The 14,241-nt window shown below is 42.4% G+C and overlaps 1 protein-coding gene and 1 long non-coding RNA gene across 4 annotated transcripts in view; one reads left to right on the top strand and one right to left on the bottom strand.

Moving 5' to 3' along the window:
* LOC129835509 (rho GTPase-activating protein 6-like) overlaps positions 1–14,241 on the top strand; it is a 129,810-nt gene that overhangs the window by 54,509 nt on the left and 61,060 nt on the right. Inside the window, exon 2 of one of the 3 annotated variants that reach the window (XM_055901167.1) lies at positions 1,150–1,263. The exons of the other annotated variants lie outside the window; for them this stretch is intronic. The gene's annotated coding sequence lies outside the window, so the exon portion shown is untranslated. The remainder of the gene's footprint in view (positions 1–1,149; positions 1,264–14,241) is intronic. 3 annotated transcript variants of the gene reach the window in all.
* Positions 9,434–14,241, bottom strand: part of LOC129835512 (uncharacterized) — a 55,817-nt gene continuing 51,009 nt past the window's right edge. The window contains exon 3 of the long non-coding RNA XR_008756426.1: positions 9,434–11,982. This is a non-coding gene — a long non-coding RNA (uncharacterized LOC129835512). The remainder of the gene's footprint in view (positions 11,983–14,241) is intronic.

Raw genomic sequence — 14,241 nt, 5'->3', positions numbered from 1 at the left:
AATAGCCCAGTCTAATAGCCCAGTCTAATAGCCCAGTCTAATAGCCCAGTCTAATAGCCCAGTCTAATAACCCAGTCTAATAACCCAGTCTAATAACCCAGTCTAATAGCCCAGTCTAATAACCCAGTCTAATAACCCAGTCTAATAGCCCAGTCTAATAACCCAGTCTAATAGCCCAGTCTAATAGCCCAGTCTAATAACCCAGTCTAATAGCCCAGTCTAATTGCCCAGTCTAATAGCCCAGTCTAATTGCCCAGTCTAATTGCCCAGTCTAATTGCCCAGTCTAATAGTCCAGTCTAATAACCCAGTCTAATAGCCCAGTCTAATAGCCCAGTCTAATAGCCCAGTCTAATAGCCCAGTCTAATAGCCCAGTCTAATAGCCCAGTCTAATAGCCCAGTCTAATAGCCCAGTCTAATAGCCCAGTCTAATAGCCCAGTCTAATAGCCCAGTCTAATAACCCAGTCTAATAGCCCAGTCTAATAACCCAGTCTAATAACCCAGTCTAATAGCCCAGTCTAATAACCCAGTCTAATAGCCCAGTCTAATAGCCCAGTCTAATAACCCAGTCTAATAGCCCAGTCTAATTGCCCAGTCTAATAGCCCAGTCTAATAGCCCAGTCTAATTGCCCAGTCTAATTGCCCAGTCTAATAGTCCAGTCTAATTGCCCAGTCTAATAGTCCAGTCTAATAACCCAGTCTAATAGCCCAGTCTAATAGCCCAGTCTAATAGCCCAGTCTAATAGCCCAGTCTAATAACCCAGTCTAATAGCCCAGTCTAATTGCCCAGTCTAATAGCCCAGTCTAATAGCCCAGTCTAATTGCCCAGTCTAATAGCCCAGTCTAATAGCCCAGTCTAATAGCCCAGTCTAATAGCCCAGTCTAATAGCCCAGTCTAATAGCCCAGTCTAATAGCCCAGTCTAATAGCCCAGTCTAATAGCCCAGTCTAATAGCCCAGTCTAATAACCCAGTCTAATAGCCCAGTCTAATAGCCCAGTCTAATAGCCCAGTCTAATAGTCCAGTCTAATAACCCAGTCTAATAACCCAGTCTAATAACCCAGTCTAATAGCCCAGTCTAATAGCCCAGTCCAATAACCCAGTCTATATGTGCTAGTGTCTACTTAAATATTGTTTGCATTACTTTCAGAATGACAGCCTGTCGACAGATGAAGAAATGATAGTCTACTGTTCGTACTCAGATCAACAGGTCTGGGTTCAGTAAGAGTAACTAACAGAGTCGGTGACATCTGGAAGCTATCAGGTTGGTATTTCAGGCTCAGTATTCTGTTATCAGTCTTCATCTGCATGACATAGCGCTCTAATCCAGGTTACATGGCTGGACCTCATCAAACAGAAACACTATGACTCCGTCCCAAATAGCACCCTGTTCCTTATATAGTGTAGTACTGTTGACCAGAGTGCCTAGTGCATTATGTAGGGACACAGTCTACGCCCGCTTAACATAACAGCCTAGCTGGAAACAGCCTGGCTCTTTTGAAAAACATAGCATGGTAAAGTGATAGTTCACTCAAAATGTAAAGGTTTAGCTAATGTTTTCAGACCTAAACAAATGCTGAGATGTGTCCATGTTTCATGCCTGTTGTCTAACTATAGTCTATAGCTCTGTGGAGTGAACTATCTGTACAATAGTCTGGGGCAGTAGAGGAGAGAATAGAGGAGAGAATGTAGAGAGAATAGAGGAGAGAATATAGAGAATAGAGGAGAGAATATAGAGAGTAGAGGAGAGAATATAGAGAATAGAGGAGAGAATATAGAGAATAGAGGAGAGAATATAGAGAATAGAGGAGAGAATATAGAGAGTAGAGGAGAGAATATAGAGAGTAGAGGAGAGAATATAGAGAGTAGAGGAGAGAATATAGAGAGTAGAGGAGAGAATATAGGAGAGAATATAGAGAATAGAGGAGAGAATAGAGAGAATAGAGGAGAGAATATAGAGAATAGAGGAGAGAATATAGAGAATAGAGGAGAGAATATAGAGAATAGAGGAGAGAATAGAGGAGAGAATATAGAGAATAGAGGAGAGAATAGAGGAGAGAATATAGAGAATAGAGGAGAGAATAGAGGAGAGAATATAGAGAATAGAGGAGAGAATAGAGGAGAGAATATAGAGAATAGAGGAGAGAATAGAGGAGACAATATAGGAGAGAATATAGAGAATAGAGGAGAGAATATAGAGAATAGAGGAGAGAATAGAGGAGAGAATATAGAGAATAGAGGAGAGAATATATAGAATAGAGGAGAGAATATAGAGAATAGAGGAGAGAATATAGAGAATAGAGGAGAGAATATAGAGAATAGAGGAGAGAATATAGAGAATAGAGGAGAGAATCTAGAGAATAGAGGAGAGAATAGAGGAGAGAATATAGAGAATAGAGGAGAGAATAGAGGAGAGAATATAGAGAATAGAGGAGAGAATAGAGGAGAGAATAGAGGAGAGAATAGAGGAGATAATAGAGGAGAGAATATAGGAGAGAATATAGAGAATAGAGGAGAGAGTAGAGGAGAGAATAGAGGAGAGAGTAGAGGAGAGAATAGAGGAGAGAATATAGAGAACAGAGGAGAGAATATAGAGAATAGAGGAGAGAATATAGAGAATAGAGGAGAGAATATAGAGAATATAGGAGAGAATATAGAGAATAGAGGAGAGAATATAGAGAATAGAGGAGAGAATATAGAGAATAGAGGAGAGAATATAGAGAATAGAGGAGAGAATATAGGAGAGAATATAGAGAATAGAGGAGAGAGTAGAGGAGAGAATAGAGGAGAGAGTAGAGGAGAGAATAGAGGAGAGAATATAGAGAATAGAGGAGAGAATATAGAGAATAGAGGAGAGAATATAGAGAATAGAGGAGAGAATATAGAGAGAATATAGAGAATAGAGGAGAGAGTAGAGGAGAGAATAGCGGAGAGAGTAGAGGAGAGAATAGAGGAGAGAATATAGAGAGTAGAGGAGAGAATAGAGGAGAGAATAGAGGAGAGAATATAGAGAGTAGAGGAGAGAATAGAGGAGAGAATATAGAGAAGAGGACAGAATAGAGGACAGAATAGAGGAGAGAGTAGAGGAGAGAATAGAGGAGAGAATAGAGGAGAGAATATAGAGAGTAGAGGAGAGAATAGAGGAGAGAATAGAGGAGAGAATATAGAGAGTAGAGGAGAGAATAGAGGAGAGAATATAGAGAATAGAGGAGAGAATATAGAGAATAGAGGAGAGAATATAGAGAGTAGAGGAGAGAATATAGGAGAGAATATAGAGAATAGAGGAGAGAATATAGAGAATAGAGGAGAGAATATAGAGAGTAGAGGAGAGAATACAGGAGAGAATATAGAGAGTAGAGGAGAGAATAGAGGAGAGAATAGAGGAGAGAATATAGAGAGTAGAGGAATAATATAGGAGAGAAGAAGAGAATAGAGGAAGAAGAAGAGAATAGAGAAGAAGATAGAAGAATAGAGGAGAGAAGATAGGAGAGAATAAGAGAATAGAAGAAGAAGATAGAAGAAGAAGAATAGAAGAAGAATAGAGGAAGAATATAGGAGAGAATAGAGGAGAGAATAGAAGAAGAATAGAAGAGAGAATAGAAGAAGAAGATAGAAGAAGATAGAGAAGAAGGATAGAAGAAGGAAGAATAGAAGAAGAATAGAGGAGAAGAAGTATAGAGAGAAGAAGAGAATAGAGGAGAGAAGATAGGAGAGAATATAGAGAATAGAGGAGAGAATTTAGAGAATAGAGGAGAGAGTAGAGGAGAGAATATAGAGAATAGAGGAGAGAATATAGGAGAGAATAGAGGAGAGAATATAGAGAATAGAGGAGAGAATAGAAGGAGAGAATAGAGGAGAGAATAGAGGAGAGAATATAGGAGAGAATATAGGAGAGAATATAGGAGAGAGTAGAAGAAGAAGAATAGAGAATAGAGAGAAGAATAGAAGGAGAGAATAGAGAGAGAGTAAAGGAGAGAAGATAGGAGAGAATAGAAGAGAGAATAGAAGAAGAGAGTAGAGGAGAGAAGATAGGAGAGAAGATAGGAGAGAATAGAGGAGAGAATATAGAAGAAGATAGAGATAATAGAGGAGAGAAGATAGAAGAATAGAGGAGAAGAACAGAAGGAGAGAATAGAGGAGAGAATAGAGGAGAGAATAGAGGAGAGATAGAGGAGAGAATAAGGAGAGAATATAGGAGAGAGTAGAGGAGAGAATATAGGAGAGAATATAGGAGAGAATATAGAAGAAGAATATAGAAGAATAGAAGAAGAAGAATAGAAGGAGAGAATAAGAAGAATAGAGGAGAGAATAGAAGGAGAGAGTAGAAGAAGATAGAGGAGAGATAGAAGAAGAGTAGAAGGAGAGAATAGAGAAGAGATAGAAGAAGAGAGGAGAGAATAGAGGAGAAGAATAGAAGAAGATAGAGAGAAGAATAGAAGAAGAAGAATAGAGGAGAGAATAGAGGAGAGAGTAGAGGAGAGAATATAGGAGAGAATAGAGGAGAGAATAGAGGAGAGAATAGAGGAGAGAACATAGAGAATAGAGGAGAGAATAGAGGAGAGAATATAGAGAATAGAGGAGAGAATAGAGGAGAGAATAGAGGAGAGAATAGAGGAGAGAATAGAGGAGAGAATAGAGGAGAGAATATAGAGAATAGAGGAGAGAATAGAGGAGAGAATATAGAGAATAGAGGAGAGAATATATAGAATAGAGGAAAGAATATAGGAGAGAATAAAGGAGAGAATAGAGGAGAGAATAGAGAGAATAGAGGAGAGAATAGAGAGAATAGAGGAGAGAATAGAGGAGAGAATATAGAGAATAGAGGAGAGAATATAGAGAATAGAGGAGAGAATAGAGGAGAGAATAGAGGAGAGAAAAGAGGAGAGAATAGAGGAGAGAATATAGGAGAGAATAAAGGAGAGAATATAGAGAATAGAGGAGAGAATATAGAGAATAGAGGAGAGAATATAGAGAATAGAGGAGAGAATATAGGAGAGAATAGAGGAGAGAATATAGAGAATAGAGGAGAGAATATAGAGAATAGAGGAGAGAATAGAGGAGAGAATATAGAGAATAGAGGAGAGAGTAGAGGAGAGAATATAGGAGAGAATAGAGGAGAGAATATAGAGAATAGAGGAGAGAATATAGAGAATAGAGGAGACAGTAGAGAAAATCTATATTAGTTACAGTTAGTTACAGATAGTCTACAGTTACAGTTAGTCTACAGTTAGAGTTAGTCTACAGTTAGTCTACAGTTACAATTAGTCTTCAGTTAGTCTACAGTTAGTTTACAGTTACAGTTAGTCTACAGTTAGTCTACAGTTACAGATAGTCTATAGTTAGTCTACAGTTAGTCTATAGTTAGTCTATAGTTAGTCTACAGTTAGTCTACAGTTAGTCTACAGTTAGTTTACAGTTAGTCTATAGTTAATCTACAGTTACAGTTAGTCTATAGTTGGTCTACAGTTACAGTTAGTCTACAGTAAGTCTACAGTTACAGTTAGTCTACAGTTAGTCTACAGTTAGTCTACAGTTAGTCTACAGTTAGTTTACAGTTAGTCTATAGTTGGTCTACAGTTACAGTTAGTCTACAGTAAGTCTACAGTTAGTTTACAGTTAGTCTATAGTTGGTCTACAGTTACAGTTAGTCTACAGTTAGTCTACAGTTAGTCTACAGTTACAGTTAGTCTACAGTTAGTTTACAGTTAGTCTATAGTTGGTCTACAGTTACAGTTAGTCTACAGTAAGTCTACAGTCAGTTTACAGTTAGTCTATATTTAGTCTACAGTTACAGAGTTTGTGACACTACAGTAAATGACACTACAGTTAGTCTATAGTTGGTCTATAGTTAGTCTATAGTTAGTCAACAGTTAGTCTACAGTTAGTTTACAGTTAGTCTACAGTTAGTCTACAGTTACTGTTAGTCTACAGTTAGTCTACAGTTACTGTTAGTCTACAGTTACTGTTAGTCTACAGTTACTGTTAGTCTACAGTTAGTTTACAGTTAGTCTATAGTTAGTCTACATTAACAGTTAGTCTACAGTTAGTCTATAGTTAGTCTACAGTTAGTCTACAGTTACTGTTAGTCTACAGTTAGTCTATAGTTAGTCTACATTAACAGTTAGTCTACAGTTAGTCTACAGTTAGTCTACAGTTAGTCTACAGTTATAGTTAGTCTATAGTTACAGTTAGTCTACAGTTAGACTACAGTTATAGTTAGTCAACAGTTAGAGTTAGTCTACAGTTAGTCTACAGTTAGTCTATAGTTAGTCTACAGTTAGTCTATAGTTAGTCTACAGTTACAGACAGAGTTTGTTTTCCTACAGTTACACAAAGTGAGCACACACGCACATGCCCAAACCTCACTGAGGCGGAGACACAGAGGCTGCCACTGACATTTCTGATGGTTGGAGAGAGGAATCAGGCCACCTGAACAGATCCCTAAAATAACCACACCTTTAATGCAGCTCTCTTTTCTCTCCTCATAAAGGAAAGAAGGGGGGGTACCTAGGCAGTTGTACAACTGAATGCATCTTCCTCATTTAATCCAACCCCTCTGAATCAGAGAGGTGCGGGGGGCTGCCTTAATCTACATTCACAGCGCCCAGGGAACAGTGGGGTAACTGCCTTGCTCAGGGGCAGAATGACAGATGGTTACCTTGTCAGCTCGGGGATTCGATCCAGCAACCTTTCGGTTACTGGCCCTATGCTCTAACCACTAGGGTACCTGTCGCTCCTACACTCTAACCGCTAGGCTACCTGCCGCTCCTACACTCTAACCACTAGGCTACCTGTCGCCCCTACACTATAACCACTAGGCTACCTGTCGCCCCTACGCTCTAACCACTAGGCTACCTGCCGCCCCTACACTCTAACCACTAGGCTACCTGCCGCCCCTACGCTCTAACCACTAGTCTTCCTGTCGCCCCTACGCTCTAACCACTAGGCTACCGGCCACCCCTACACTCTAACCACTAGGCTACCTGCCGCCCCTACACTCTAACCACTAGTCTTCCTGTCGCCCCTACGCTCTAACCACTAGGCTACCTGCCGCCCCTACGCTCTAACCACTAGGCTACCTGTCGCCCCTACGCTCTAACCACTAGGCTACCCGCCGCCCCTACGCTCTAACCACTAGGCTACCTGCCGCCCCTACGCTCTAACCACTAGGCTACCTGCCGCCCCTACACTCTAACCACTAGTCTTCCTGTCGCCCCTACGCTCTAACCACTAGGCTACCCGCCGCCCCTACGCTCTAACCACTAGGCTATCTGTCGCCCCTACGCTCTAACCACTAGGCTACCCGCCGCCCCTACGCTCTAACCACTAGGCTACCTGCCGCCCCTACGCTCTAACCACTAGTCTTCCTGTCGCCCCTACGCTCTAACCACTAGGCTACCGGCCACCCCTACACTCTAACCACTAGGCTACCTGCCGCCCCTACACTCTAACCACTAGTCTTCCTGTCGCCCCTACGCTCTAACCACTAGGCTACCCGCCGCCCCTACGCTCTAACCACTAGGCTACCTGTCGCCCCTACGCTCTAACCACTAGGCTACCCGCCGCCCCTACGCTCTAACCACTAGGCTACCTGCCGCCCCTACGCTCTAACCACTAGGCTACCCGCCGCCCCTACGCTCTAACCACTAGGCTACCTGTCGCCCCTACGCTCTAACCACTAGGCTACCCGCCGCCCCTACGCTCTAACCACTAGGCTACCTGCCGCCCCTACGCTCTAACCACTAGTCTTCCTGTCGCCCCTACGCTCTAACCACTAGGCTACCGGCCACCCCTACACTCTAACCACTAGGCTACCTGCCGCCCCTACACTCTAACCACTAGTCTTCCTGTCGCCCCTACGCTCTAACCACTAGGCTACCCGCCGCCCCTACGCTCTAACCACTAGGCTACCTGTCGCCCCTACGCTCTAACCACTAGGCTACCCGCCGCCCCTACGCTCTAACCACTAGGCTACCTGCCGCCCCTACGCTCTAACCACTAGTCTTCCTGTCGCCCCTACGCTCTAACCACTAGTCTTCCTGTCGCCCCTACGCTCTAACCACTAGGCTACCCGCCGCACCTACGCTCTAACCACTAGGCTACCCGCCGCCCCTACGCTCTAACCACTAGGCTACCTGCCGTGCTCTACACTCTAACCACTAGGCTACCTGTCAACCCTACACTCTAACCACTAGGCTACCCGCCGCCCCTACGCTCTAACCACTAGGCTACCCGCCGCCCCTACGCTCTAACCACTAGTCCACCTGTATACACGTCCTCTGTTTGTCTGGGCATAAAAACTGTAGTAGTCAGGTTTTTTAAAATTGATTTCTAGAGCCATAAGCTCTCAGGTTGTCCTGAGAGAGAAGAAAGGAAAGTGCCCACGTCTTTATCTCACTGGCAGTTGTGTTTGCTTGAGTTGGCTCAGGTCAGAGAAAACATCAGATACATCCAAACAGAGGTCCACTTCTTTCTTTCTTTGTTTCAGTTATTTGTTTCTTTCTTTCTTGCATTTTATATATATTTCTCTCTCTCTCTCTCTCTCTCTCTCTCTCTCTCTCTCTCTCTCTCTCTCTCTCTCTCTCTCCTCTCTCTCTCTCTCTCTCTCTCTCTCTCTCTCTCTCTCTCTCTCTCTCTCTCTCTCTCTCTCTCTCTCTCTCTCTCTCTCTCTCTCTCTCTCTCTCTCTCTCTCTCTCTCTCTCTCTCTCTCTCTCTCTCGTAAGCAGGACTGGATTGGTTATATTGAAGTAGGGAAAGAGGTAAAGAATGACATGCCATACCTGTACGTGCACGTTGAGCATGTTTATAGAAAGTCACAGTGCTAACCTGAGGCATGACTGTTCTGGCTTTTTCATTTCTGTGGAGATGATGAAGCGTCACTACAGTTTCCTCACAGGCGTATACTGTACATATGCACTCATACAAGTACACAAATAGCCGTGTGTGTGTGTGTGTTCATGCCTGCCTGTTTCTGTGTGTGTATGTTGTGGTTTCTTTACCATTCATTGCCTCTGTCTTCCTGTGTATGTCGTTAAGGGTGGGTTTGTCATGTGTTTTGTATTGTGTTGCTTCCTGCCATGGACTGGAACCCCTCAGAGAGGGGGGGGGGGGGGGCAGGGGGAGAGAGAGAGAGGGGGGGGTTGAGGGGGACAGGGGGAGAAAGAGAGGGAGAGAGAGAGAGGGGGGGGTTGAGGGGGACAGGGGGAGAAAGAGAGGGAGAGAGAGAGAGGGGGGGGGTTGAGAGGGACAGGGGATAGAGAGAGGGAGAGAGAGAGAGGGGGGGTTGAGGGGCAGAAGGGGATAGGAGGGGAAAAGAGGAGGGAGAGAGAGAGAGACGGGGGGGGGGGGTGAGGGGAGAGGACGGAGGGAAAAAGAGGGGGGAGAGAGAGAGAGAAAACAAGGAGACAGCTCATAAACTTCACCAGACAACAGACAGAGACGGTGGGTCCCTCGTGACAGAAATGGGGTGAGATAGAGAAAGCGAGGAAGTGAGAAATACAGAGGGAAAGAGAGAGAGAGGGAGAGAGAGAGGGGGGGAGAGGGGAGAGACAGAGTCCACAGCTACCAGACAGCGATAGAAGAAGACTAGAAATGACTACACTACTATAGACTACGGTCATTGTTTGAAAGCCTAAATGTCTTTTCCTGAACGGATCTATGAAAAACCTTTTCTGACACTATCTATTGTTTTGCCCGAAACACCACTAGGGGAGAGTGGGATTAGGTCAATTGAGCCACTCCTTGTTTCTAGGAAACCATACACAAAATTCACCATGCGACCAAATATTTAGGAAGAGGTCATAATTTCATGAAGTCTGTGAAGGAAGAAACCACGTAGACACAGTGGTAAGCAAGTTAGGTCCAACAAACTGATTTTCACCAAGTCAAATGAATGTATTATGTTATGAATTTATTATGCGTGTATCTAAACCAATGTAGATTATTTTAATACTGTTTTATACATCAGTTGAGGTGTCTATAAGTTTCAATATGAGGTCCTAAACCTAGCATGAAAGTGCATCCTTGTATCTGTCTGGGCTAATATAGTCAAAATGTTTGGCATGAGGTAAGTTGAGCCAATGGCCATGGGATAAGTTGAGCCAATGGCGATGGGATAAGTTGAGCCAATGGCGATGGGATAAGTTGAGAGAATGGCCATGGGATAAGTTGAGCCAATGGCCATGGGATAAGTTGAGCCAATGGCCATGGGATAAGTTGAGCCAATGGCCATGGGATAAGTTGAGCCAATGGCCATGGGATAAGTTGAGCCAATGGCCATGGGATAAGTTGAGCCAATGGCCATGGGATAAGTTGAGCCAATGGCCATGGGATAAGTTGAGCCAATGGCCATGGGGTAAGTTGAGCCAATGGCCATGGGGTAAGTTGAGTCAATGGCCATGGGATAAGTTGAGCCAATGGCCATGGGATAAGTTGAGCCAATGGCCATGGGATAAGTTGAGCCAATGGCCATGGGATAAGTTGAGCCAATGGCCATGGGATAAGTTGAGCCAATGGCCATGGGATAAGTTGAGCCAATGGCCATGGGATAAGTTGAGCCAATGGCCATGGGATAAGTTGAGCCAATGGCCATGGGGTAAGTTGAGCCAATGGCCATGGGGTAAGTTGAGTCAATGGCCATGGGATAAGTTGAGCCAATGGCCATGGGATAAGTTGAGCCAATGGCCATGGGGTAAGTTGAGTCAATGGCCATGGGATAAGTTGAGCCAATGGCCATGGGATAAGTTTAGCCAATGGCCATGGGGTAAGTTGAGCCAATGGCCATGGGATAAGTTGAGCCAATGCCCATGGGGTAAGATGAGCCATAAAAATGATGACTACAATTGGTCAGTTATAAACATAATATTACATTACAGTTTTGCAATGTGTCATGCGTATTAACTCGAGGCATTTCTGTCGTTACAGAGCAGACTTCAGAGGGGTTGGGTTACATGCGGAGGACACATTTCAGTTGAATACATTCAGTTGTACAGCTGACTAGGTCTCCTTCCTCTTTCATCATGTCCCATGTTTACACAAATAAAACAAGCAGGGGTCTAGCCCCCCTTGAGGTCCTTGAGAGAGCTGCCATATCAAATTCAATCAAATCAAATGTTATTTGTCACAGGCTTCGTAAACAACAGGTGTAGACTAACAGTGAAATGTTTACCCACGGGCCGTTCCCAACAACGCAAAGAGACAGAAAATAGAGAAATAATAGAAAAGTAAAACATGTAATAATACAAGTAACAATGAAAACACAATGAATACACAATAAATACACAATAAATGCACAATAAATACACAATGAATACACAATAAATGCACAATAAATACACAATGAATACACAATAAATGCACAATAAATACACAATAAATGCACAATGAATACACAATGAATACACAATAAATACACAATAAATACACAATGAATACACAATAAATGCACAATAAATACACAATGAATACACAATAAATACACAATAAATACACAATGAATACACAATGAATACACAATAAATACACAATAAATACACAATAAATACACAATGAATACACAATGAATACACAATAAATAAAGAAACCACGTAGACACAGTGGTAACCCAATTTGTAAGTCGCTCTGGATAAGAGCGTCTGCTAAATGACTTAAATGTAAATGTAAAATGTAATAAATACACAATGAGTAACGATAACGTGGCTATATACACGGTGTATACACGGGGTACCAGTACCGAGTCAATGTGCAGGGGTACTGGGTAATTGAGGTAGATACTGTATGTACATATCATTAGGAATAAAGTGACGATATTAAACAGTAGCTGCAGCGTATGTGATGAGTCAAAAAGGGTCAATGCAGATGGTCCGGGTAGCTATTTGGTTAACTATTTAACTAACTATTTAGCAGTCTTATGTCTTCGGGGTAGAAGCTGTTCAGGGTTCTGCTGTTAAGGAAGTTACTGTTGCTGTTGCTGTTGCTGTTGTTTCTGTTGCCAAGGAAGTGAGAGAAGGGAAGAAATCCATTTTAGCAGCAGAAAGAGATAGACTGAATGACACTGAAGAGGCACTTTGACAAAAAATTTAAATGTATATGTACCGTGTGAAAGACAGGTTATGACAGTGTGGCGGAGACACACAAGGTCTTATCTAATGACATGGAGTCTGAGCTATATAAAGAGAGGCTATGAAAGAGTAGCAGAGACACACAAGGTCTTATCTAATGACATGGAGTCTGAGCTATATAAAGACAGGTTATGAAAGAGTAGCAGAGACACACAAGGTCTTATCTAATGACATGGAGTCTGAGCTATATAAAGAGAGGCTATGAAAGAGTAGCAGAGACACACAAGGTCTTATCTAATGACATGGAGTCTGAGCTATATAAAGAGAGGCTATGAAAGAGTAGCAGAGACACACAAGGTCTTATCTAATGACATGGAGTCTGAGCTATATAAAGAGAGGCTATGAAAGAGTAGCAGAGGAACACAAGGTCTTATCTAATGACATGGAGTCTGAGCTATATAAAGACAGGTTATGAAAGAGTAGCAGAGACACACAAGGTCTTATCTAATGACATGGAGTCTAAGCTATATAAAGAGAGGCTATGAAAAAGTAGCAGAGGAACACAAGGTCTTATCTAATGACATGGAGTCTGAGCAAGTAAAAAATATCTCACAGACAAGTTTCCTGGGCTTAGTAGCCTCAAATGCAGAGAACTTGACCACGAATTGGCACATTGAAGCAATGTCTCAGTCACAGACAACTGGTCAAAAAATGGAAGGGTCAGTGGTATTGAACACAGAGATCTACAGTTAAAGTCAGAAGTTTACATACACCTTAGCCAAATACATTTAAACTCAGTTTTTCACAATTCCTGACATTTAATCCTAGTAAAAATTCCCTGTCTTAGGTCAGTTAGGATCACCACTTTATTTTAAGAATGTGAAATGTCAGAATAATAGCAGAGAGAATTATTTATTTCAGATTTTATTTCTTTCATCACATTCAGAAGTTTACATACACTCATTTAGTATTTGGTAGCATTGCCTTTAAATTGTTTAACTTGGGTCAAACATTTCGAGTAGCCTTCCACAAGCTTCCCACAATAAGTTGGGTGAATTTTGGCCCAGACAGAGCTGGTGTAAATGAGTCAGGTTTGTAGGCCTCCTTGCTTGCACATGCTTTTTTAGTCCTGCCCACAAATGTTCTATAGGATTGAGGTCAGGGCTTTGTGATGGCCACTCCAATATCTTGACTTTGTTGTCCTTAAGCCATTTTGCCACAACTTTGGAAGTATGCTTGGGGTCATTGTCCATTTGGAAGACCCATTTGCGACCAAGCTTTAACTACCTGGCTGATGTCTTGAGATGTTGCTTCAAAATATCCACATCATTTTCTGTCCTCATGATGCCATCTATTTTGTGAAGTAAACCAGTCCCTCCTACACCAAAGCACCCCCACAACATGATTCTGCCACCACCGTGCATCACGTTTGGGATGGTGTTCTTCGGCTTGCAAGCCTCCCCCTTTTTCCTCCAAACATAACGATGGTCATTATGACCAAACAGTTCTATTTTTGTTTACTCAAACCAGAGGACATTTCTCCAAAAAGTACGATCTTTGTCCCCATGTGCAGTTGCAAACCATAGTCTGGCTTTTTTATTGCGGTTTTGGAGCAGTGGCTTCTTCCTTGCTGAGCGGCCTTACTGGTTATGTCGATATAGGACTTGTTTTACTGTGGATATAGATACTTTTGTACCTGTTTCCTCCAGCATCTTCACAAGGTCCTTTGCTGTTGTTCTGTGATTGATTTGCACTTTTCGAACCAAAGTACGTTCATCTCTAGGAGACAGAACGCGTTTCCTTCCTGAGCGGATGATGGCTGTGTGGTCCCATGGTGTTTATACTTGCGTACTATTGTTTGTACAGATGAACATGGTACCTTCAGGCATTTGGAAATTGCTCCCAAGGATGAACCAGGCTTGTGGAGGTCTACAATTTATTTTCTGAGGTCTTGGCTGATTTATTTTGATTTTCTCATGATGTCAAGCAAAGAGGCACTGAGTTTGAAGGTAGGCCTTGAAATACATCCACAGGTACACCTCCAATTGACTCAAATTATGTCAATTAGCCTATCAGAAGCTTCTAAAGCCATGACTTGACAAAACTATAGTTTTTTAAGAAGAAATTTGTGGAGTGGTTGAAAAACAAGTTTTTATGACTTCAACCTAAGTTTATGTAAACTT

Source organism: Salvelinus fontinalis, chromosome 36 (genome assembly GCF_029448725.1).
Source record: "Salvelinus fontinalis isolate EN_2023a chromosome 36, ASM2944872v1, whole genome shotgun sequence".
Taxonomy (NCBI): domain Eukaryota; kingdom Metazoa; phylum Chordata; class Actinopteri; order Salmoniformes; family Salmonidae; genus Salvelinus; species Salvelinus fontinalis.
Note: the sequence above shows the minus strand (reverse complement) of the source record. Positions and strands in the feature narration are given on the sequence as shown.